Source organism: Mandrillus leucophaeus, unplaced genomic scaffold, assembly GCF_000951045.1.
Source record: "Mandrillus leucophaeus isolate KB7577 unplaced genomic scaffold, Mleu.le_1.0 Scaffold1473, whole genome shotgun sequence".
Classification (NCBI taxonomy): Eukaryota; Metazoa; Chordata; class Mammalia; order Primates; family Cercopithecidae; genus Mandrillus; species Mandrillus leucophaeus.
In genome coordinates, this window is record NW_012101447.1 from 312090 (window position 1) to 338594 (window position 26505).

The window sequence follows — 26505 nt, forward strand, 5'->3', positions numbered from 1 at the left end:
AGTAATTATAAGGAAACCGAGGGGTTAATTTGATCAGGTCTGACAGCCCTGCTTGCTGTCAGTCACTTGCCTTTTGTTATTATTATTCTTCTTTCCCTTTTTTCCATGAAGCTGAAAGCCATGGTAGCTGAAGGCCTCCCTGCTGAATGCTGAAACGTAACCTTCACTGGCTATTTCATAGACAACATCCATTGGTCATCATGGTAATGGTTGATTTATTTGTTTTTCAAGAACTTGGGACAGCTCATGTCCAGTTCAAGCCAGTTGAGACCACCTAGCCTTCAACTGAACCTGTGCGAGCACCAGAGAGATGTCCTTTTCACTTCAGAGGGCCCAAAAGTTTACCCTCAGATCATGCTAATGCTGCCATTTTCTGTACATATGTCCTATGAAATGCCATCAACCCTGACTATACCTGCACAGAATAAACCCATTACTTCATTTCTCTTCACTGCCAATCACCTTTCCCCATGCCTTAGACCACCCCACTTCCCTAACTCATAAATATCCCTAAGCCTTATCTTTGGGAGGCAGATTTGAGAGCTGTGCTCCTGCCTCCTTGCTGGATGCCTGTGCGAATAAATTTCTCTTCTGCAAAACTCATGTCACAGTGATTAATTTACTGTGCATGGTCAGAATGGACCTGGACCTGGCTGGTAACAATAAGGTGAGAAAAAAGTATGAATAACAACTTTATACATGTAGTTTTGTTTTGTTTTAACAAAAATGAACATATAACTCTCTAGCAAGACTAACCCCAGAGAGACTGAGCATGGCTGAAAGATAGATGTCCCAGCAGAGTCTCAAAATATGGATAAGACTTCTTTTTTGACTGCCTATTTCATGCAGATTACCCACACCTTTGAGAAATGTGATTTAAAGCAAATATATGTGTGTGCACAAGTGAGCGTGCTAGTATACACTTTTTTTCTAAACCAGGGTTTCATCACCAGTGCACTGGAAAAATGCCAGGACAATAAGAGGGAAAAAGAAAAGTGAAAAGAGTACATATAAACTAAAGACACAAGAGTCACACCTACTTCTAAACTCTAATTTTACTAAAACACTGATCGCAGGGCATATGGAAACTCTGTTACTACCTTTAACTCAGAGCTCAATCCAGAGTCCCTATTACCACCACTATTAGAAGTTGACTCAAAGGCTTTGGAAAAGTCCTTCATTTGTAGCAAATGAAGGTTCAACGCACAGTAAACACAGCCCCAATCAGAATCCCAGCAGGAACACTTTCATTTCATGCCCTAAACTCTGAAAGTTATCTAGATGAAAGTAACTCCCTGTTCAAGACAATTGGATGGAAAACAATCATTAACACTGAATTCATTTTATGCCAGTCAAATGGTTTTTGTAAACCTCAAAATGCCAAACAAACACCATTTATGCCAAACAAATATTTTAAATTTCAAAATGAAAAAGAATAAAATAGGGACTGATCATTTATAATTGGTTTAGATTTAGTACAGTAATAATGCAAAAATGAGTAAATATCCTTATCCACAATTCCCACTATTAAAAAACCCCTCATATCAATTCCTATAAATCTACACCAACTATAATCTCATAGACAACTGAAGAATACAAAAGATATTTATACTTATTCATCTAGTCATGCAACTTACTAAAGACTAGCTCATATTTTAATATCACTTTGAATAATTTTGATTATGTCAGTTGAAATGGGGACAATAACAGATTCAGACTGGGTCTGTATCTTCTAAAAGCTTTTTTTATTTAATACATATCATGATCAAGGATAATACAAAGAATGATCAAGGAATAGACTGAAGGCTTCAGCAAATTCATTTCGTTTTATAATATATAAAGGAATAGAGCTTTCAGTAACTACTCATTCCTTTTACAAAACTCCTTATGGATAGCCCTGCAGGGCATTGTTTGGAATGCACCTAACATAACAGCTGAAAAGTAATGAATCAATTCAAATTCATATCTGAAAAATCAAGAGAAAGAAAAAAAAAAAAAAAAAACTCTGGCCTAGTCCTTAGAAACCTCAAGCCAAATGAATGCAAGCTAACAATCATTAGAAAAATGTAAAATGAACAAAGATTTGTCATAAGTTAATTTCATAATGAACAATATAGGTAGGTTTACAGGGCATGTCCATGGAAGGGGAGTTCAGGAAAAATTAGCAAATTCTTGGGTGCCTGTGTAAAAATCACAATTTCAAATTAAATAGAATTGACTCAACAAGCATCGATTATAATGCTAAAGATACAAGCATTTACAAATATATATCAATATCATTTTCTAAAGAGTTGATTGGAATTGACTGATTCTTTACTACATATATGTATAGTACCCACATATATATATAGATCTCACTAAAATAGTATTCTATGTTTCACAGAATATAGTGAGATATATATATATTTGGTGAGATACATATATAGTACATACAGTATGTATGTATCTCACTAAAATAGTATTCTGTGTCTCACAGGTTTAAAAAAAGTCTTTTCCTTATTTGAATTTGTTTGGCTTTGGCTGCATATGGCATGCTGAGAAATTGAAAATCCTTATTTTAATAAGACAAATCACTACTATTTGTTTAATAGATTAGCAATTACTACAAAGGTAATTAAGGAAGTGTTGTTAGCATTCCATATTTTATGTAGACCATGTCCCCTTAACAGAAATTCTTCAGATAGTTTGAGAATAAATTAGAGACCCTAATATAATGGCTGGCACAGTTACCTTTGTTTATCCTAATCAATTACAACCAAACTCCATTATTTCTATAAGGGGAATCAGAGGGTAGACTCTATTGGGGCATAATTGTGAGTCAGTTTTGCGGGAACTGGTTGAGAGATTCGCTATGATTTCCAAGCTATAATATGCTTCTTTTGGAGTCAGTCATTAATGTATTTATTACATTTGTTTATGTTTTACTTTCCCTGAATGACTAACTTTACATCTATATTAATCAAATAAAATCACCCTTATTAATCAAGTATGTAGCTTTTCTTGTTGTTGCTAATGTTAAATTTACCTTCTTGGTCTTTACACCTTGTTTAAAAAAGTGTAAAGATTATAAACAGTTCAGGGAATATTTCATTTGTACTTCATGAGCAGTTTGACAATTGGTGAAGCCAGGTATTACTAATCCCCATTTTAATGATCAGTAGCCTGAAGCTTAGAGAGATTAAGCTATTTGTCTAAAATCTCAAGGGACTAAATTCAGGTTTTTCGGTTCTTAGTCCAGTGTTTGATGGTACAACCACACTAATATTTATTGATCCTTTTAACTCTGCAGGAAAGTTTTCTTTTGATAGTTCATTACCTTAGTAATTTGGATCTATCACAAATACAATTACATTTTATTTTTATATTGTATTTGATTATTTTGTTTAAGAAGGCAATTAATCCATAGGGAAATAAGTGATTTTTCTCCTTTATAACCAGTCCCTACTATCCTTTATTTAATTAGAAGAAAAAAAAAAAAAAAAAACCTGGTGCCCTAGAGTGTCTGAACTGTAATATAAAGCCATCATGTGTAACTCAGTTCAGTACAACTTCAGTTAGACTTAAAACTTTGAGAAGACCTAAAGACCAACTACCTTTGATAGGAACCAGACACATGACATACATCCTTGAAAGGCCTTGAAAAAAAATCAAAAGAGCATTTTCGAAATATCCTTTCTTCATTTTATTACATCTATATCATTTTTAAAGAGAACTGAATGTGGTCAGGTTACTGTTTATTATAACTTTCAAAGTAGTATCTGAATCTCCTGACTCATTCAAAACAAGTGAGGGGCTAGATGCTAACTCATACATTATTAAACTATTTATTTTTTCATTATATAAACACTAATACTTCCAAAAATGTTGTGACAGCTTACATAGTCAATAAAGATTTCAACACAATAATAAATGAGATAACAATATGAAGGAAATTAACAATCTAGCCTAGAGCACTGTACCACATTACCTATTAATTGAACAGGAAATTTAGTGAGACTAGCAATGCAAAAAAAAAAAAAAAAAAAAAAAAAAAAAAAAAAGGCAGCCTAATTACATAGCTCTAATCTAACTTAATAAAATAATAATTTTGATAAAATCGAACATTTTTGCTAACATTAAACACTATAGGAATTTTGACTTAATATAAATGAAATTGGGGGAAATAGTAATTTAAAGGGAAGTTTAGAAGAATATCAGATGCATTCTTTACACATGAATCCTTACATGAATTCTGATGTCAAATCACAGCCCAGAGAATCCATCCTGTCAAGGCATAAAGCTGACCGTTCCTAGACAAAATATTTGTAGAGTTTAGAAACTCTAGAGCAGGGGTCCCGAAACCCCAGGCTACAGAGTGGTATGGGTCTGTGGCCTGTTAGGAAGGGGTCTGCACAGCAGGAGGTGAGCGGAGTGCAGGCAAGCATTGCTGCCTGAGCTCCTGTCAGATCAGTGGCAGCATTAGATTCTCACAGGAGCGCAAACTCTATTGTGAATTGCCTGTGCAAGTGATGCAGAGGATCTAGATTGTGTGCTTCTCATGAGAATCTAATGCCTGATGATCTGAGGTGGAACAGTTTCATCCCAAAACCATCCTCACCCCATCCGTGGAAAAATTATTTCTCATGAAACCTGTCCCTGGTGCCAAAAATGTTGGGGGCCACTGATTCCCAGTGCAGGATCCACAGCAGGAGAGGGACAGCCCACTCCTTCAGGCTGTAATTCTACTTCCTATTCAAGATGTGCCTGGGACATAACTAGTAAAATATAATTGTAATTGCTATACACATTATACATCCACTGCTTTCTAAACTTTTCCCTAAAGATCTTTGAAGCTGATAAAATTAAAATTTCAGTTTACAGTTTTAATTTGCATAGTGAACACAACGTTTGAAAGTAACACAAGTTAAAATAAAGAGCAACCATTAGTGAATTCAGTTTTTCTCCCCTGAAATATAAATGTGAAAACAAAACAAAAAAAAGTTTGGGCTGATTTGAAGTACTTGGCTACAGAAATAGCAATTGAAATACAAGGGGACTTCAAAAAGTTTGTGGAAAAATATAATTAAGAGATAAAAATAAAAAATATAAACTTTATTCATCAAGTTTAGGATACTTTCATAAGCCATGAGACCAGACATTTAGTCCATCCCTAAAAAACTAAGGATCCCAGAAGTTAACCAGATAAATGCAGTCTTTTTTACATTATTAACTGAAGAAAAATGAGTGCCTTTCAAAGATTGCTTAAGATTAGAAAACAAAAAGGAAGCAGAGGTAGCCAAATCAAGACTGTAAGGAGGGACTGGCACAGTCACTCACGCCTGTCATCCCAGCACTTTGGGAGGCCGAGGCAGGCGGATCACCAAGTCAGGAGTTCAAGACCAGCCTGGCCAACATAGCGAAACCCCGTCTCTACTAAAAATACAAAAATTAGCCAGGTGTGGTGGCAGGTGCCTGTAATCTCAGCTACACAGGAGACTGAGGCAGGAGAATCATTTGAACCTGGGAGGCGGAGCTTGCAGTGAGCCGAGACCGCACCACTGCACTCCAGCCTGTGTGACAGAGTGAGACTCCACCTCAAAAAAATAAATAAATAAAAATTTAAATTAAAAAGTAAAAGACTGTAAGGAGGATGCCTATAAATTTCTGATTGAAACTCTCCCAAAGTCTCCTTAGTTTGATGAGATGAATGAGCAGGAGCACTGTGGTGGTGGAGACTGACTCTGGTGAAGCATTTCTACTGCTCTATGGAGTGATGATGACACATGGGAGCAATGAAAATGCTGCCAGGACTTCATGGAAGCATTTGAGTTCTTGATACCCTCACCCCGATCCCTGCCATTTCTTTATTAATTACTGGAGAATTTGCTCTGTCCTTTTTGTATTAATTATCTGTATGAGTTTACTGTTTTTCTAACTTCCACTGCAGTGTCATTGCTGAAGTAATTTTTTATCACCTATAAACTGATTATTTCCCATAGATTTGCTTGCTGAATTCATTTTAGATCACACTCAAAAGTCACTATGTAATTCACATTCCCCAACTAACTCAATCTGTCAGTAATCATTTTTTACTGTTAATGGGGAATATTTAATTTCCATTCCAATAATATTCTTTTTTTTTGTTTTTGACACTTTACATTTACTGGTTTATTATAAAGGCTACAATTCAGGAACAAATAGAAGAGATACATAGGGCAAATTACAGGGGTCGGGGGGTGGTGCAGAGCTTCTGTGCCCTCTCTGGGTGCACCACACTCCCTGTACCCCAATGTGCTCACCAAGTGGGACGCTCCCTGAATCTCACTGGTGAAGGGTTTTCATAACTCAATCTCCAGCCCTCCTCTCATCTCCAGAGGCTGGAGAGTGGAACCGTAATTTCCAACTCTCTAATTATTTGGTCTTTCTGGTGACTAGCCCCATCTTGAGGCTGCCTAGGAGCTTCATTCCACACCATCTCATTAACATAAATTCAGGTGTGATCGCACTTTTGATTTTTTAATAGTCTAATAGTTCTTTTACTTGGTACTCCGTTCTATCAACAAAACACAATAAAGAGTATAATTTTGCTGTGAAACAGGTGATAACATATATTTGAGACTAACAAGTTAACCTGTGTTCATTCTTCTTGCATTGTCTAATTTGTAGCCAATATTATGTTCTTAGTTTTTCTGCATTTAGTATCTATTATATATCTGCACTTTACTGGGCTAACAATTCTAATCAATTTTCTATATGACAAATGGAGATCCATAAACTTGCTTTTCAAGTTTCACACCTTTACTCTTGCTTATTCCTAAGTTAAAAGCCACTGAAATGTCTCTTTAATAATATAACCGAAGCATTTTCAGCAAGTCAACTGACATATAACTAGCTCTTTTAAAGAAAAATTACATTTATATTGATGCTGAGCATGTCTTAATGGGTGCCAATTTCCTAATCAATGCTCATGAATGATTTTCTTTCAACATTACTCTTCTGTAGTTAAGATCTAAGAAATATACATGTTTGGAATAACAGAAGCGTGATTTTTCTTCCATTGCAATTTCCTTTATTTTCTGGAGAAAGACTGTTTCTCGAAATAGATAATTTAGCAAAGCAAAAGCAATTCATTAAAAAAAATTTTCCCTCAAACTAAAAATGTAATTCACATAAAAAACATTAAACTTGAATCAAGAATTATACAATTAAGAAAAACGTTACTGTAATTTTCTATTATTATTACACTTTTAACTATTTATGCTTTTAAACTTAGTTTTCATTGCGTGGGTATGCCTAAATAGTAGGTCCTTAAATAGTAAGAATCAATCATGAGAAATTCAATTTCTACCTGTAAAAATAAAGGGTTAGTCACAATCTTTATAAGACTTCTTCCATTTCTAAGATTTCATTTTATTCTTGTTGAAGGATTAGAGAGGCCAATTCTAAATAGTATCACTTTTAGATTACTAAAAATATTTTTTTTCACTACTGCAAGAAGGATTTTTTTGGTTCCATTTAAATTAAAGGAAGGCTTTGCCTAAAGGCATTTACATTTTCATAGGTGAGGGCTACATTCTGCTTTCAGTAAAGAACACAGAATAAAATAACAGTATTTGTGATTTTTCTTGCATTTAATAACTTCAAAAATTCATTGTGGTTGTGGCCAGGCGCGGTGGCTCAGGCCTATAATCCCAGCACTTTGGGGGGCCGAGGCCGGCAGATCGTGAGGTCAGGAGTCCGAGACCAGCTTGGCCAATATGGTGAAACCCCGTCTCCACTAAAAATACAAAAATTAGCTGGGCGTGATGGCGGACGCCTAAAGTCCCAGCTACTTGGCAGCCTGAGGCGGAAGAATCGCTTGAACCCGGGAGGCGGAGGTTGCAGTGAGCTGAGATCGCGCCATTGCACTCCAGCCTGGGCGACAGAGTGAGGCTCTGTCTCAAAAAAAAAAAAAAAAAGTCATTGTGCCAAAGAATTTTTCTCGATAAAATATGGCATTTATTACAAAATCAACAATATTTGGCATTCATGCACTCCTGCAAAAGTCTCATCCAAATATATCTATGTGAAAACATTTAGCCACGTTCTTGTTCTTCCAGCTGTTTTGGCAAAAATAACTGTTTCTCTCAATATCTTTATTATTCTTTCTACTTACTTCTACTCCTCTTAAGAATTTCCCAAGTATTTAATATCTTCAGTGAATTTCAAAGAAATGATGTACTATTTCAGGCTATTTTTAAGAATATGATACAAACTCAGGCCCAACCAGACATATTCTTTTTGGTCTAGATCTTTGCTTATCTTGCAGGTCATTTATCTCTAAACAATTTGTATTATATTATTTTCCCTTTAAGTATAAGTAGGTCACAATATGGAATATATTCACTAGTTTTGTACATACTTTCTTATCACAACTGCCTAACTGTAGTCCATTCATATGTGAGCCGAGAAGACCTTATTATCAATATACTAATAACAAATGTAAACCAACAATTTACAATACACCAGGCAATGTACCAAATGTTGGGGATATGGAGACATAAGCAGAATATTGTTTCCATGGAGTCTGATGGTGAATATTGCTTAAAATAATTTAAAATATTTTAATTACTTTCATCCCTAATATTCATTAACTTCAGCATAAGCCACAATTTCTTTTTTATTAAAATATTCAAAGAACTTTTATTGAACAGAACATCTGTTCAAATTTTCTACCAAATGTTTTCCCATTAATTTTCCAATCACTATGCCAACAAAATCTCTATGCTTATTCCAATCACCTGAACTGGCCATTTACAACATAATCTTTGTTAAAAACTATCACCAAAACATACTTTCTGGTGGGAGGGGGATTGGCAGTGCTGCAAGATATGAAAATACCTAGACTTAGGACCAGGCATGTTTTCTAAGGCATAAAGAAGTTGGTTTTCACTGGAAATGAAGCCCATGTTCAGAGAAGCTGACACTGTTGTTTCTGGATGTCTCTAGTTAAGGTATACTTTAGGTCCAGCTACACCTCGATTCTATCCTTCTCAGCATTTGCTTATACAGCCTTCAGGTATGTGATATTACATCATTGCATAAAATCCCCCTTTTGCCTAAGTTAGTTTGAGACACATTTTCATCATTGAAAAACAAGATCGACTACTACAGAATTTATCTTACATTTGATATGTACATTAAACATAACAAGTCCCTGAAAGTCTATTAATTTGATGGTGTGACAAATAATAATGTCTTTGTATTAACAAATTAATTCACGTGCTTTTATTCAACATATATTTATTGAACATCTACTGTGTTCAAGACACTGTGCTAGACACTAGGAATACAAAGATGAACAAAGCAGATTGTTGCCCTCCATAATCTTCAATCTTACACAGAAGACTGTACTAGTTAATATTTATTTTTGCTTGACAGAGATAGGAAGGAAGCAAAAGTATCTAAAGCATCTCCTCAGGGAAACTAAAAATTATTCTTTTTCCTTTCACAATGATTATTGATACATAAGTTATACATATTATGGGGGTACATGTGATAATTTGATGCCTATATACAATGTGTGATGATCAAATCAGGATAATTGGGATACCCATCACCTCAAATATTTATGTTTTCTTTTGTGTTGGAAACATAGCAATTCTTCTCTTCTATCTATTTTGAAGTATACAGTAAATTATTGTTAACTGCAATTTCCTATTTTATTATTGAATACTGAACTTATTTTTTTTCTACCTGCTATCAACAATACATATTTTAGAGGAACCAATAACGAGCTAATTAATATGAATTTATTGAAAACTTATTCCTCAAGATACTCGGTGATATTTCAGCAGGGTACATGCAACAAACATCTTGTAAAATGTACATATTTCCTCAAATGGTACTTTATTCTCTATTTGCCAGTCGCATTTTCCATACTCAAGCAAAGTGACCTTTTTAACTTAGATTAGGGTTTATGAGTGGCTTATTTTTCAAATTATACTTGACTTTCTCCTAATTAAAAATATCTTTTTATTTATTTGTTTCTCTTTTAAAAATTTGTACAAATTTATAGAGCAATGAATACTTTTGTCACATGTTTATAATTCACAGTGATCAAATCAGGGCATTTGAGGCATCAATCCTATGTGGAATAGGAGTGGTGACAGCTGGCGTCCTTGTTCTAGTTTTTAAGAAAAAGGCTTTCAGATTTTCCTCTTTGAATATGATGTTAGCTATGGGTTTGTCACATATGGCCTTTATTATGTTGAGGTACATTCCTTCTATGCCTAGTTTGTTGAGAGTTGATGTCATAAAGGGGTATTAACTTTTGTCAAATTTTTTTTTCAGCATCTATTGGTATTATCATATGGTTTTTGTCCCCCATTCTATTAATGTGATGTGTCACCTCTATAGATTTGCATATGTTGAATAATCCTTGCATACCTGGTATAAATCCCCCTTCATCAAGGTGTATGATGTTTTTGTTATGCTTTTGGACTTATTTTGCTAGCATTTTGTTGAGGATTTTTGTGTCCATGTTCCTTAGACATATGAGAGATTTCTTGTTTTTGTTGTGTTCTTGTCTGGTTTTGGTATCGGGTCGATGCTGGCCTCATAAAATGAGATAGGGAGAATACTCTCATCTTCAATTTGTTGGAATGGTTTCAGAAAGGTAGTCATTATTTCTTCTTTGTGTGTATGATTGAATTCAACAGTGAATCCTTCTGGTCTAGGGTTTTTCCATGTTGAGAGACTTTTTATTACTGATTCAATCTTGCTACTTGTTATTGGTCTGTTTAGGTTTTATACTTCCTGATTTAACCTTGGTAGGTTGTATGTTTCTAGGAATTTATCAGTTTCCAGTTTTTCAGTGTATAGTTGTTCATAATAGTTCTCTGATGATCTTCCGTATTTCTGTGGTGTCTGTTGTAATGTATCCTTTTTCATGTCTTATTTTGTTTAGGTCTTTCTTCTTCATTAGTCTAGCTGCAGATTTATCCATTTTGTTTATATTTTTGAATAACCAACTTTTTGTTTTGCTGATCCTTTGTATTGTTTATTTAGTCCCTATTTCATTTAGTTCTGGTCTCATTTTTATTATTTTTTTTCGTGTGCTAGTTTTGGATTTGGTTTGTTCTTGTTCTTCTAGTTCCTTTAGGTGCATTGTTAGATTGTGAATTTTTCTGCTTTTTTGATGTTGGCATTTACTGATATAAAATTTTCTCTTAGCATTGCTTTTGCTGTACCCTATAGGTTTTGGTATGCTGTGTTTTTATTTTCATTTGTTTCAAAACCTTTTTATTTTCATCTTAATTTCTTCGTTGGCTCAATGTTAATTCAGGAGCTTGTTGTTTACTTTTCAGTGTTCCTCTTGGTATTGATTTCTAGTTTTATTCCATTGTGGTCTGAGAAGATACTTGATATAATTTCAATTTTTTAAAAAATGTATGAGACTTGTTTTGCTGCCTCACATATGAGCTATCCTGGAGAATTTTCCACAGACTTATGATAAGAATGTATATTCTGTCATCGTTGGATAGCATGTTGTGTAAATGTCTATTATGTCCATTTGGTCTAAAGACTAGTTTAAATCCAATGTTTCTTTGCTGATTTTCTGTCTAGATAATCTGCCTAATGCTGAGAGTGGGGTGTTAAAGTCTCCCACTATTATTCTTTATAGCCTCTCTCTCTTTAGATCTAGTAACATTTTCTTTATGAATCTGGCTACTCCAGTGCTGAGTACATGTATATATAGAATTGTTATACTCTCTCACTGAATTCATTCCTTTATGATTATATAATGACCTCCTTTGTCTTTTTTTTAAACTGTTTTTCACTTAAAGTCCATTTTACCTGATATAAATGTAGTTATTCCTGCTTGCTTTTGGTTTCCTTTTATGTGGAATACTTTTTGCCATTCCTTTACTTTCAGTTTATATGTGTCTTCACTGGTAAGGTGAGCTTCTTATTAGTAGCATATAGTTGGTTCATGTTTTCTTATCTATTCAGCCAGTCTATAACTTTTAAGTGTAGAATTTAGTTCATTTATGTTTAAGATTGTTATTGATATGTGAGGCTTTGTTCCTGTCATATTTTTGTTTTCTGGTTGTTGTATATATTCCTTGTCCCTTTCTTTTTCTCTTATTGATACTCTTTGTGGTTTGGTGGATTTCTGCAGTGGCACTGTTTGAGTGTTATCTCTTCCTCCTTTGTATTATTATCTTAACCAGTGATTTTACATTTTTACTTGTTTTTATGCTGGTGAATGTTGCTTTCTGGTTTAGGACTCCTGTGAGCATTTCTTGGAGGACTGGTCTAGTAAGGTTATGAATTCCATCAGCATTTGCTTGACTGGGAAAGACTTTATTTCTGTGTCATTTATGAAGGATAATTTTGCTGGATACAGCATTTTTGACTGACTTTTTTTCAGCACTTCGAATAGATCATCCAATTCTCTTCTTGCCTGTAAGGGTTCAACTGAGAAATCTGTATTTAGTCTAATGGGGTTTCCTTTATAGATAACTAGATACTTTTCTCTTGTTGTTTTCAGGATTGGCTTTTTATCTATAGCTTTAGACAGTCATACTATAATGTGCCATGGAGACACATTTGCATTTTATCTACCTGGGGATTGCTGAGCCTCTTTTATCTGAATGTCTAAACCTTTTGCTAGATTTGAGAAATTTTCATCTATCATTTTGTTAAACAGGGTTTCTAATCTTTTTGTTGTTGTTTCTTCACCCTTGGGGATGCCAGTAACTTGACTATCCAATGGTTTTATGTTGTCCCAAATGTCATGATGACTTTGCTCATTCTTTTTAAATTTTTTTTCTATGTTTTTGTCTGACTGAATTATTTCAAAGATCTATCTTCAAATTCTGAGATTATTTATTCTGCCTGATCTAGCTTCCAGTTTTGATGCTTTAAAATGTATTTTGTTTTTCCTTCAATAAGTGCTTCAGTTCCAGAATTTCTATTTGTTTTTTCCTAAATTAAAAAATCTGTCTTTGGTAAATTTCTCATTCATATCCTGGATTTTTTTTTTCTGATTTCTTTGTATCATTTTTCAGACTTCTCTTGTGTTTCACTGAGCTTTTGAAAAATAAATATTTTTAATTATTTGCCTGAAATAGTGAATTTTGTTTTGATTAAGATCTATTACTAGAGAATTATGCTGTTCCTCTGGCAGTGTCATATTTCCTTGCTTTTTCATGCTTCATGTGTCCTTGCATTGATATCTGCACATATGGTGTAACTGTTGCTTCTTCCTATTTTTGAATTTACTTTTGTAGGGGATAACTTTTCCTAAAGATATTTCTATGGTGTTGTTCGGGTAGGGTGCTTTGACTTTGATTCTAAGTGTGTCTCTGTATAATTTCTTTTGCTACATACAGCATTAGTGATACCTGTCATTTTTTGGTGGATTAGGGTGTGGTTATTAGTGGAGGCTGTGGTGAAGTTATGCTGGGCACTAGGATATCAGGCAGGCCAGTGTTCAGGCCACACTGCTGGCAGCAGTGGGCTAAGCTTGCCTATCTTTGTTCCACTGGGTGGTATACACAGGTACCTTTGTTTGCAGTTACTGGCAGGCTGATTCTTGAACCTCCAGATGTCTTGCTCAGATTCCAGTAGTGGCAGCAGTGGACCAAGTGGGTGGTCAGATAAGTGGGCACTCGGCAGCTGGTGTGGCATGGAGGATGGCAATAGCAATGGCAGAACAATTCTTTGGGTCTCAGTTGGTGTGCATTGATGTTGGTGGTAGCAGCAATGGGCTGGGCAGGCCCATTTCCAGGCTCACAGATGGCACTTGCAGATAAGTGCCAGCTGAAGTGGTAGTAGCTGGGAGTTGAAAGCCAACTTCAGGTCGCTAGTAGGAGTGCTCAGGTTCCAGAGTGGTAAATTGGGTTGGGCCATCTCCAAGGCCACAGGCTATTTGTTCTGTCTTGCAAGTGCAATGCCGCACTGGATGGCCTTTTGCTCAGTACCCCGAATGGTGAAAGCAAGCACCAACCATTGTGGGGGTAGGGTAATCCTCAGGTACCAGGTGGAATGCTCTGGGGAGAGGCAGTAGCAGCCATGCTGAGACCCTGCCATTGGCGAGGGTGGGGTTATCCTCAGTGGCTACAGCTGGGAGAAAACACAGGTCTATCCCACACTCCACCACTAGCAGTGGTAGCCTGAGCCTAGCTCAGGCCCTAGCCCTGGCTACAGGAGTGTCCACCTAGCTGGCATCTATGTCTCAGTGGCAACTTGCATCCTGCTTGTGTCTTAGTCTCTGTCCTGGCAGTGCTTGCTTCCTGGCACTGGCCACTACAGCCCACACCTCACTTGCTTCTTACCCTTGGCTGCAGGAACATTCTCAGCTTGCTCCTCAGTCCCATCAGGGACAGCCCAAGTTTCCCTAGCACCTCAGACTCAACGCTGCTGCACCCCAGGACAACATGCAGTCTGTCAAAAGCTAGGTTTAAAAATGGCAAATTGCTGTAGCCACTTAGGTCTCAGAAAGGGTGTGGGACCCAGTGCAAGCTCCCTCCCTGGAGCAGTTCCTTCCCACAGTCTATTGGCAGCTCCCTATGATAGTTTCAGGGGTTGAGAAGAATAAAGCGTTCTCCTATAGCCAGGACTGCATAATTCTATAATAGAGATGTGGGCCATTGGATGTCTCTTGCTCACCTACTCCCTGGGCTGGGAAGTCACTTCCAGCTTCCAGCTGATTCTGGGCAGGCAGACTGTCTCTCTCTCCCTTCTCCTTCCTGCTTTTGGTGTTTTCTGTCACTTCCCTGTTGAATTCCACCACTCTCTCTCAGATAATGTATTCAATATGTGACTGTCTATACACTATTTTGGTTTTTAAAATGGAGGAGGTGGGCATGAAGTGCTTTAGTCCGCCATCTTGAGGCCCCCCTCCAATCTCCTAATCAGTAGCACCTGAATAAAAATTAACATGCAACTTTGTACTGGCCCCATTATATACATTTTGGTTAAAAGGAAAGGGAGGTAAACAATCTAATGAATATAGGGGTTCCAAAATATCACTGAATATATAAATGCATTGACTGTAAAAGTTTATGCAAAGTGCCAAGAAAATTTAGCAAAATTATGGTGATGTGAAAGAGAAACTTTAACATCCTAATCCTGAACAAAAGCGCTTTAGTAATAGTGTAACGTCCATCTTAAAAGTGAGGATATCATAGTCTTCTGGAGAGGATTAAGTGAGGTAATACTTAAATAATTATCTCAACACCAAACACGTAAGTGGCTTCCTTTCAAATTGTGTTCATTAAATACATGTATCTTTTTTAGTCTGAACCTCCAAAGTTTACAGTCAACACAATTATTTTATAACAACAATGAATAAACCATTATACAAATACTTAGTTTAAAAACTATCCTGTGTATCCTTTGATTTCTTCATTGATGTCCTCTCCTGATTTGGGTTAGAGCCCAATTTATATGCACTTATTGTACATAGTGTATACCGTTATATTTCACAGAAAGTTTGCTCCTTTCTCTTTCTCTTTTTCTTTCTTTCTTTCTTTTTTTTTTTATTATACTTTAAGTTCTAGGGTACATGTGCACAACGTACAGGCTTGTTACATATGTATACATGTGCCATGTTGGTGTGCTGCACCCATTAACTCGTCATTTACATTAGGTATATCTCCTAATGCAATCACTCCCTGCCACCTCCCCACAAGAGGACCCGGTATGTGATGCTCCCCTTCCTGTGTCCAAGTGATCTCATTGTTCAATTCCCACCTATGAGTGAGAACATGCGGTATTTGGTTTTCTGTTCTTGCAATAGTTTGCTGAGAATGATGGTTTCCAGCTGCATCCATGTCCCTACAAAGGACACGAACTCATCCTTTTTTATGGCTGCATAGTATTCCATGGTGTATATGTGCCACATTTTCTTAATCCAGTCTGTCACTGATGGACATTTGGGTTGATTCCAAGTCTTTGCTATTGTGAATAGTGCCGCAATAAACATACATGTGCATGTGTCTTTACAGCAGCATGACTTATAATCCTTTGGGTATATCCCCAGTAATGGGATGGCTGGGTCAAATGCTATTTCTAGTTCTAGATGCTTGAGGAATCGCCACACTGTTTTCCACAATGGTTGAACTAGTTTACAGTCCCACCAATAGTGTCAAAGTGTTCCTATTTCTCCACATGCTCTCCAGCACCTGTTGTTTCCTGATTTTTTAATGATCGCCATTCTAACTGGTGTGAGATGGTATCTCATTGTGGTTTTGATTTGCATTTCTCTGATGGAGAGTGATGATGAGCATTTTTTCATGTGTCTGTTGGCTGTATGAATGTCTTCTTTTGAGAAGTATCTGTTCATATCCTTTGCACACTTTTTGATGGGGTTGTTGTTTCTTTTTTCTTGTAAATTTGATTGAGTTCTTTATAGGTTCTGGATATTAGCCCTTTGTCAGATGAGTAGATTGCAAAAATGTTCTCCCATTCTGTAGGTTGCCTGTTCACTCTGATGGTAGTTTCTCTCTTTTTCAATAGACTGTTTTACCCATGGCAACAGGGAAAAATCTTCCCTTTGTGTAACCATTGTACATAAAAGAGGCTTAATAAATATTTACTAATTAATAAATTAGTGTGTTCCCTAACCTCAAGAGATTTATAATTATGGAGGATTATACACACATATATTACATGAAAATAATATCACTGCATATATTAAAGTGTACCATAATATCTGATTTATTATATATACACCTGTATACATATTATATGTATTACAATATATACATATGACATATATACATATACGATATATATACATATATACTATATATGCATATATATGATTATATATTATCATATATGTGTATATACCTGTATATGTATGTATATATACACCTGTATACATATACGTGTGTGTGTGTGTGTGTGTATATATATACCTGTTCATCCACCAAAATATAAATTCTGATGAAAAGGTTCATATCTTATTTATCCTTGTATCCCTCAATGTCTGGCCTAGTGCCTAGCATATGTGTAGAATTTCCTCATCTGGTTCTTTAGGAAACTTCTCCAACTTTTGTGTGTGTGTGTGTGTGTGTGTGTGTGTAAATAGCACTTAGAATTTCAGAAGACACTGCTACTAGCCTGTGCTCAGAAGCTTAATGCAAGAGATTAAAGTGCTAGCTAAAAAAAAATCACTTGAAAAGAATATTCATATAACTCAGACAACCCTTGAGATAAATGATCCCTGCTTCTGTGTGTGGGATTGACTGGAATACAGATATTTTAGAAATGATCATATTGGCAGTAAAACAACACAGTTTCAGGCATAATAGCATATGGACTTTGGCTAGTAAACTAGAAAGTAATAGACTGGCCTGAGAAATATGGTCAACAGTAGCAGAAAAACAAGTTTGTAGGCTAGATGGAAGAATAAAAAGAATGTTAATTTTAAGCTTGTAATGTGGCAACTTGAAATTATCTTTTCCGCTAAGAAACCATGTAATTATCTGAAGGTCAATCAGAATGGTCATATTAAGCCAAGTCCTTCCTACAAATATTCCTGGGTATGGTACTTTCTATCAACCCATAATGACAGCTGTCATTTAAAAATGCATAACTGCACTACACAATTATACTAAGTGCTTGCAAGTATGAATAATTGCATAAGAATATGGTGATTTAAGGGTAGGTAAGTCTGAAGGCAGAAGAGAGACCAAATGACTTGTAATGGTATTCTTTATCCTCATTGAGACACTGCTATTATCATTTTTAATGGGCAAAAACAACATAAGCTATTTTTATAAAGATAATATCATATTCACATTTGCCATAGTCTGGTAAATTCTCTTTTTTGAAAGGAATTAAAGTTTTTATTCTCCGCTTTTACTGTGCATCAGTATTATTTTCCAGCCAGCTCCCCATAGCCTCATACGTTAACCAAGCCAGGGCCAGAACTCAATTTATAGGAAACCCAAAACTAGGACATAAAATAAATTGTATGCTCATAATAATTTTATAGAATATATTTATTTAGTGGTAAGAATCTTTAAATTTTATACTAAAATTTTCCTTCTGTGGAAGATGATCATCATCTTATTTATCATCGTTTATTCATCATCACTTCAAAGCACTTTAAAAGATTATAGTAAAAGTCATTTCCTCAGTTTCAAGCAAAGGGACAAATTGTAGTTGTTTTCTATTGTTCTTGTCTATTTGTTCTGGAGCTTGGGTGCCCTCATACTGATCTATTTCTTTTATTACTGGTTCATCTAATTCACTTATTGGCTGCCTATCCACCCAGTTCTTCAATAGATTCTTCTGCTTGTCACTCAGCGGCTCTCCTTGCCAACTGATATATCATCTTCCATCTGTTTAAATTCCTATGTTCTTTCTGGCACAGCTCCGCCTCCAGATTCCCTCCCAGCCACCTACCTTGCTGCCCTTCCATCTGCTATCATGACTAGTATCTTTTCTAACCTATTCCCAACCTAAATTGTCATCAATTTGCCACTTGAGTTTATCAAAAGTTTATTTCTCAAAGGGCTATTACGATTGCAGTAATAACTTATAATGCAATCTAGGAGTAGAAAGGGTGAAAGGGTGTTAACGGCCATAAAATCAAACATGCATTTAATATTTGAATTATTCAACCCCTTGAAATCATTTACTGTTCTCTTATTTCAGTGATGGTGTTTTAAAATAATGGAGTGCACCACCAAAAGATACTATCTTGTGATACATATTCTTCAGGGCACGGTTTTCTGTGTGGTCCAGTTCTTGTTAGTCTTCTGGTTAACTGCATTTGGTTCATTGTTCTAAAATTTTGCATTCACTGATTAACAATCTCTCCTTGGACACTATTCTCAAGAGAGTTCAATTCAATTTTGTGACTTAATGTAGCAGAATTTCTTTTTGTTAGGATGTGTCCTGTAGTTGCTCATCAGATATTAAAGACATTATGTAAGCAACACTAGCATTTGGTAGTTACACTTTCAAAATTTCTACATTCAAGTAGTATAAAGATAGCATTTTCCCTCAGCATTGATTTAGTTGTTTGACAAAGTAAATGCTTGTTTTCATGCAATAGATATGACATACTACAAGTTAAAACAATCTCAGGAAAATATTTAAAACTTTAGACTTATGTATCTTGACATAAGACTGAAAACTTCTAATTGCCCATTCATATTTCTAGAGGATATATATACTCTCTCTCTATCAACCATGACTTGGAAAATAGTTAAGCTTATTTTTATAAGAGATTCACTCAGAATTTATCCTTAAATTCAAAATAAGATAACAGTTGAGTAAAAAGGTAATGATTTTTTTTTTTTAAGGAAAAAGACTTGGCTAATTTATTTCATGTCCTGGGAATATAATATTTCTATTTATGTTAGTTTGTATTAAAATTTAGAAGATTTTTAATGTAGGTTTTATTATTTAGGTTTGGTAAGGAAAACAGATCTGGAGACAACTGTCATTGTAAAGATAACTTGTTGGCCAAGTCCTGTGGCTCATGCCTGTAATCTCAGCACTTTGGGAGGCTAAGACAGGCGGATCATCTGAGGCCAGGAGTTCGACACCAGCCTGGCCAATATGGTGAAACCCCGTCTCTACTGAAAAATACAAAAACTAGCCAGATGTGGTGGTGCATGCCTGTAATCCCAGCTACTCGGGAGGCTGAGGCAGGAGAATCGCTTGAACTTGGGAGGCGGAGGTTGCAGTGAGCTGAGATCGCTCCATTGCACTCCAGGAGGTTGCAATGAGCCAAGATTGCACGATTGGACTCCAGCCTGGGTGACAGAATGAAACTCGGTCTCAAAATAAATAAATAAATAAATCACTTGTTAAACCCACAGACCACCAGAGCAAAGGGCACAGCACACCATGAGGAGCAACATGGAGGAGAAGAACTGAGGCTGGTCAGGTCGCAGAGGGAGACAGGGGAACTGTGTGGTTTTCACCAGAATGAACAGGAGCAGATCAGTGTTCAGGATTAGCTAGTTTGAAAAATTTCATTTGTCACTTGTCTGGTATGTGTCCCCTAGGTGATTAGCCAAGTGGATACTGGCCCAGAGTGTGAGAACCCAGATAAGGAAGGTGGTTGTAGTGGTGGGGCTCTGGATTGGTTGGTTTGCATTTGAAAAGTGTACTCAGGGGCAAGTTGTATACTAACTCCGGTAATCAACTAACACCTAGGGAGGGTAGTCCTTCCAGGGTCGGCAAAGCTAAAGTATCAGAATACAGAAAATAAAAGACATGGTTAATACAATACAGTTATGCATCACTTAACTACAAGGATACATTCTGAGAAATGCACAGTTAGGTGATTTTGACTGTGGGAACATCACAAAGTGTACTTATGCAAACCTAGATGGTCTAGCCTACTACACACGTAGGCTATATGGCATAGCCTATTGTTCCTCAGCTGCAAACATGAACAGCACGTTACTGTACTGAATACTATAGGCAAGTATAACACAATGGTAAGTATTTGTGTATCTAAACATATCTAAACATAGAAAAAAGGTAATGTGTTTGCTCCATGTCATTACAAGGGCTACCATATCACTAGGCAACAGGAAATTTTCTGCTCCATTATAATCTCATGGGGCCACTGTCAAATATGCAATCAAAAAGTATTTATGTGGTGCATGACTATTTAATTTAGGATTAGCAGCTATTAAAAAGAAATGCTGAGAATTTATCTGATTCAGGAGTCAGATACTTCTTTATCATTAAATGCCTCTAGTGAGATTAAATAATGTCTGTGGGTGTTCACTGCCTATTAAATCAAATCTAAACATGTTATTCTGGTGGTTAAGTTCCTAATAACCTGCCCCCACCTTGTTTATTCTCAACTACAACACCCATCCAATCCCTCTGTTTCAGTACTGACATTAAAATATATATTATTAATTTTAGCCTCTGTATCTTTATGCATATTCTTCCTCCATGTGTCATTTAAAAAATGTTGTGCATAATTCTTCATTTCTCCTATGACAGAAAAAGGTTTTACCAAATATTTTTGGGTGACCCTATGCTGTACCTTTTTCCCCCTGCATTTGACTTGTTTGTTCCCATTGAAAGCACAGGCCCATCTTCTTTTGCTTCTGCAAAACCAGAGTACCTAGCAAAATCAAACAAGAGGATCCTTAATAAATGCTTCCTTATTGCACTGAGTTGCCTTGTGAGAAGAAAGAGATTGATGAATAATGAAAATGGAGTAAAAGGTATATTTACAATAAGAGGGAGCAAATTGGTGAAGTATCCATAAAGCTATATTAAACCGAGGCACTCCTCAGAGTCAACCCTTAAGAGCAAATCTGAAAGAAAGATGTTTCAGATGCTAATTACTCAGGGAAAAAAAATTTTGAGGGGGAACCAATTTAATCATTTTTCTTGAATTGGAGAGAAAAGAAGATACTTCCCAACAATCACTCTTTGTGGTAGATTCATACTTGAAAAAGTCTTCTGTGAATTTCACAAAGCTTGCAACTCATCGAGACGGTTTACTGAAGCACCCTATGGGAAACTTTCTTGTTGTCTAAACAGAAGCTCTGATTTACTTAATTTTCATATGAGTTTGCTTTATTGAAAATGGGTATATTACCTCTCTTCGAATACTTGTAGGCCTCCTAATCATCCATAAGTAATCTGTAACTACCACAATCCTAAGTAAATATAGTATATGCATTTACTTATATATGTAAATGTATACTTTTATACATATATGTAAATGTTATATATTTACTTATATATGTAAATGTATATGCATAAGTAAATATATGTACTATATATTTATAGTAATATGGTAAATAGATGTACTATATATTTATAGTAATATAGTAAATATATGTACTATATAGTATAGATATTTGCATATATAGTATATATAGTAAATATATACTATACTATATATTAATTTATATATATTTCATATATAGTGTATATATATTTCATATATATTTCATATATAGTATATATTTCATATATACTTCAAATATATATATGAAATATATATATATTTCATATAATATGTGACTACCACTTAGGATTATGGTAGTTACAGGTCACTTATGGTAGTTACTAAGTAGAAAACTAGACAGATAGGTAGATAGATAAAGAGTATATACATACTATACTCTCTCCCTCTATATATATATATAGAGAGAGATTTCTACTTCAATTTATTACAAGTACAAATCTATTTTAGCTATATCAGTATTTATTCCCTATAAGAAATATTACAACTTTCTATTTTAAAATATTGTCAATTATTTCTCACTCTACTAAGTCACTTTTAAAATTTATTTTTAAAGAAATTATAAACCCTTATATTAGTAAATCTGTTACTTCAGAATTTTTTATACATTAATTTTAAGAATCACTAATAATGTATATCAACTAAAATTAAAGTACATTTTTCTTTCAAAATCTTATGTTTGATGTTTCACTGCTCTAATTCCATTTGCCCTGTTTCCTTTTTAATATATGTTTTTGTAATATATTCAGTCTCCATTTCCAATTATATCTAACACAATTATATACTGCCATAACAATCACTATCTAAACTCATTTTGGTGCCTCATATATATCAAAGAAGATATTTAAAAATTCTCATCAATTTTTTTGTTGGTTCCTCCCAATTGGTAGCCTATAAAAATTAATGATAACCACTGTGGGAAGCAGGAACTGAGCACATCTTATTCCAGATTTCCCTTACATGATCCGGAAACTACTGTTTATCTGAACATTATGTCTTTTAAATGAGATTGACTAATGGCTTGGGTTGAGACTAGAAAGAAGACAAGAGAGGTTCAGATAAGTACAAGGGCAGTGCTTCTTGAATCCCTTTGTTGATACACTCTCCCCTTGTTAGGCCATTAATTCTACTGCTATGATCTTGTCACCCAGCACGGGAGCTTTTATTCTCCTACTGTCAACTCAGCCAGATCCAAAAAGTAGCACTGCCATTCTACTTATTACTCAGAATTTAGTGTGTGTCATTAGGCAATAAATATCTTTAAGTTTCTGCCCCCCTCCATTCTTTCTCATTTTCTTCTAGATTCCATTTTATTAGCTGTTAATCAGCCACCTCAGCCAGGAGGCATTTGAGCAGAACTGAACACCATGACTCAGCATCAAGAGACCTCTAAGATATGTAGGTAGTAATTTCTTCTTCCTTTATTCTCCCCCCTAAGGAAAAACTTCAGGTGTGAGTTTCCTCTTATACCTAAACTAGATCAGTTTTGAAGATTTAAACCGTTCTGTAATGCTGGGAGGTCTGTGCACAAGGCCTGGGCAACAGGAAACCCAAATAATATAGCAACATTGTAGCAGAATTGAAATGCACTGTGAAATGGCTGAAAAGTAGTTTTCCTGTGCTCTTATTATCATCATTGCTCCAAATTTCTTTCTTTTTGTAAAAAATAAAGTGATGCTTTGTTTTCCCCCCAAAATACTTGTCTTTATCTATTATAGGTCTTGATAGATGATTTAGCAAGCATGCTTTTGAAAACAGTATCAATAAACATACACAGGAAATAGATACACCTATATACTACAGTGCATATATTATTTTTATACACTATGAATTATAGTATATATGTATGTGTGTGTGTGCATATATATTCACTAGTAATATAAATTCACTGTTGAAAAGTATCCTTAAAAAATTTTACTTATCTAGTGTCTCTTGCTTTATATTTATGAATTCTGTTTTCTCATCCTAAAGAAATGTTCAGGAATTAATCATTTGCCATGATATTTAAGCAAGCAACTTTAATTAACAAAGACTTCTGACAAATATACTCGTATAGTACTGTGTTTCTCAGTTTTACAGAGTTTTTGTAAATTTTACTTGGATCTTATGTAGTGGGTCCTATAATTGTATAAGGTTAATTTTTAAAACACCAAGAAAAAACTCTTTCTTGGGTAAATTTCACAACATGTCATCTATCCATACATTTTGGAGTAAGGCATTCCTGACAAGAGGAAAAAAAAAACCAAACCACCACAGGTAGACGTCAAATGGTTTTGTTTGACAGCAAGGTCTTCCCTCAAGGACATGCTAGTCCAAATTGTTTTAATTCCATCTGCTCAGTTTGTATGCAACACAGTATTTGAGTTTGAGTACCTCAGTGCTCTCCTCTGCTTCTGGGAGAAGGATTGAGCATTTCTGGTGTCTACCCACATCTTTTACTAGAATTTGAAAATGTTGACATTAAGGAAATAATCTGAGCCAACGCGACGCCACAGCCGTGCTAAAACTTCTCCACAAGGAGGTAATTTCCACTTATCAATTCAGCTCATTCTCCTGCTGCCCCTCCCCAGTTTGCAGTCTTCTATACATTCAAGCTCTAGTACATTCTTGAAAAGCTTTTGCATGCAAAATAAAATACCCTATGGTCCAATACTATCAAATATAGAAAGTCACCTCTCATTTAACATAACAATTGAGAGTCCTGATGCTGGCGTTGCAATACTAAGGTCTGAGTCAACCTTACTAATATGGCATCACCATTATCCTAACTCAGCATATTGTAGTTTACAATTACCTAACCTATAAAAAACAAACCTTGGACTTACCTTATGTGTTGACTTATCTGTCGTCCTGGGTATAGTATCTATTGCAAATTGTCCATTTGAATAAATACAGCAACAGTTATACCACAGTACGACTCTCCTGCAGCAGAAAGCAAGTTAAAAGGACTTCATGCTGTGACCTCACAGGCAGGCACAGCCGCTCCCATCTTTCAGCCAACCTGAGGAGAGCAGGTTAGATGACAGAAAAGCCGGCTCTCTACATAGCAATACTTTCAAATAAAGCATTCCATGCTGTGAGCTGGGAGATTTACATCTTCCAAATTCGGCTGGCCCGAGTCAATGCTGCTTCTATGCCTGAAAATATTAAGCATTTCACTGCAGTCACTTAATGCAAGAAACTATCTGAGGCGACTTCACAAACCCTGTCATTCTGTTCGGAGACTAAAGAATGAGCGCTACATGCATAATTCATGCATTAAAATCTTCAATGCTCTTCCTGTAGTTGCTGTTCTATCCAGTAATGGGCTATCGATCACCTCACCGCCAAGACAATTGGAGCTCCACGATTGGTTTATTTCCACAAATAAAATTACAACCTAAATCACAGGCGGAAGCCTCCAACCCTGCAACATCCACTCAGGGAAAACATTCACATAGAGGAGATGACATTTGCATACTGCAGAATGTTTAAACTGGACTCCTTCTTTGGCAGAAATGCTACAGCATCTGCTGTCTTTTATTCAAAAGATATACTTTCTGCAAGTTTAGGCTGAATATTTTACATTATAAGTGAGATATATGGAATTGGCTTTTTGCTATCATTTCTGGAACATCAACAAAGCTAAATGAAAATTAAGAAAATAAATAAATGAAAGAAAGAGAAAATAATATGTGGCTATAAAATATAGAGATTTTTACCTGGGCTCATTTGAATAACCTTTTTTAGAAAATTTTAATTTACAAATAATTAAATTTTCATTTCAAAAACGTGGAAGGAGTTTCTCTCTTAAAAATCATCAATATGGGTACATGTGTTCATCAAAATTTTTTTTTGTAACATAAGCACCTTTACTCTAGGTATGTCAGTGGTTCTAAGAGCTCTTGCTCTTAGAATTTAAGCTTCTAAGAACACAAGATTGTTTTCATTGCCTGAAAAAAAAAATAGGCTTTAAAACAAAATATACATTTAATTTTGCTAATATTCATCAAGGGAAAACAAAGGTAGCATTTTAAAATGTCATAACAGTATTTGCAAAGATACTAGGATGGGAGATTCATGTAAACCGGCAAATACATATATGTATAAGAAATGCTTGTCTATTTTTCAAAATGTCTTAGATATAAAAAAGCAATCCCTATTTTTCCACCAAAAGTGGACTGAACATGATGTTATTAAGGTCACTGAGATGCCTAAAGTCATGTCTTCCCAAGCCTCCTTTTATACACTCTCTCACATACGTGCACACACACACACAATTCATATTTCTATGTCATTCCACCTGATCATTTGTAAAATAAAAGTGAAACCTTCAAGTTCATTACTAAGGGTTAGAGTACAAAATAACTGTCAGAGTTAAACCAAAGTTTGCCAATTGATAATTCTGCTGTAGGGAGCTATTCACCCTTGGTGGTGTTATCATGGTTATTTTCATCAATAAATCAATAGCAGTTGATAGCCCTTGAAGGCAGTAGAGGTGCTGATGACAATAGGTGCAGAGTTTAGAGATGTCCAAGTGCATGTGAAACATAATCCCTGCTAAGCCATAGAGAAGACAGTTGCACTTGACTGATAAAGATGCTAAAACATTCCAAATGGCAGTCTGAGAAATTAGCCATCCAGTTCCTTTGTCTATTATGTATTCCCTGTGCCCCAGTGTTTTTTTCTGCCCAGGGTAGCTTCTATTTTCATATTTGCATGTATTGCCACCAAGCTAATAAACTTCAATTAAACTACATAGACTTCATTTTATAATATTTCTCTTTTCTTTTTTTTCTTTTTTT

At 35.4% G+C, this 26505-nt stretch overlaps 1 protein-coding gene across 2 annotated transcripts in view; it reads right to left on the reverse strand.

Moving 5' to 3' along the window:
* Positions 1 to 26505, reverse strand: part of CNTN1 (contactin 1) — a 348227-nt gene that overhangs the window by 230429 nt on the left and 91293 nt on the right. Inside the window, exon 1 of one of the 2 annotated variants that reach the window (XM_011974653.1) lies at positions 24547 to 25058. The exons of the other annotated variant lie outside the window; for it this stretch is intronic. The gene's annotated coding sequence lies outside the window, so the exon portion shown is untranslated. Of the gene's footprint in view, positions 1 to 24546; positions 25059 to 26505 lie in introns of those variants that run through there. 2 annotated transcript variants of the gene reach the window in all.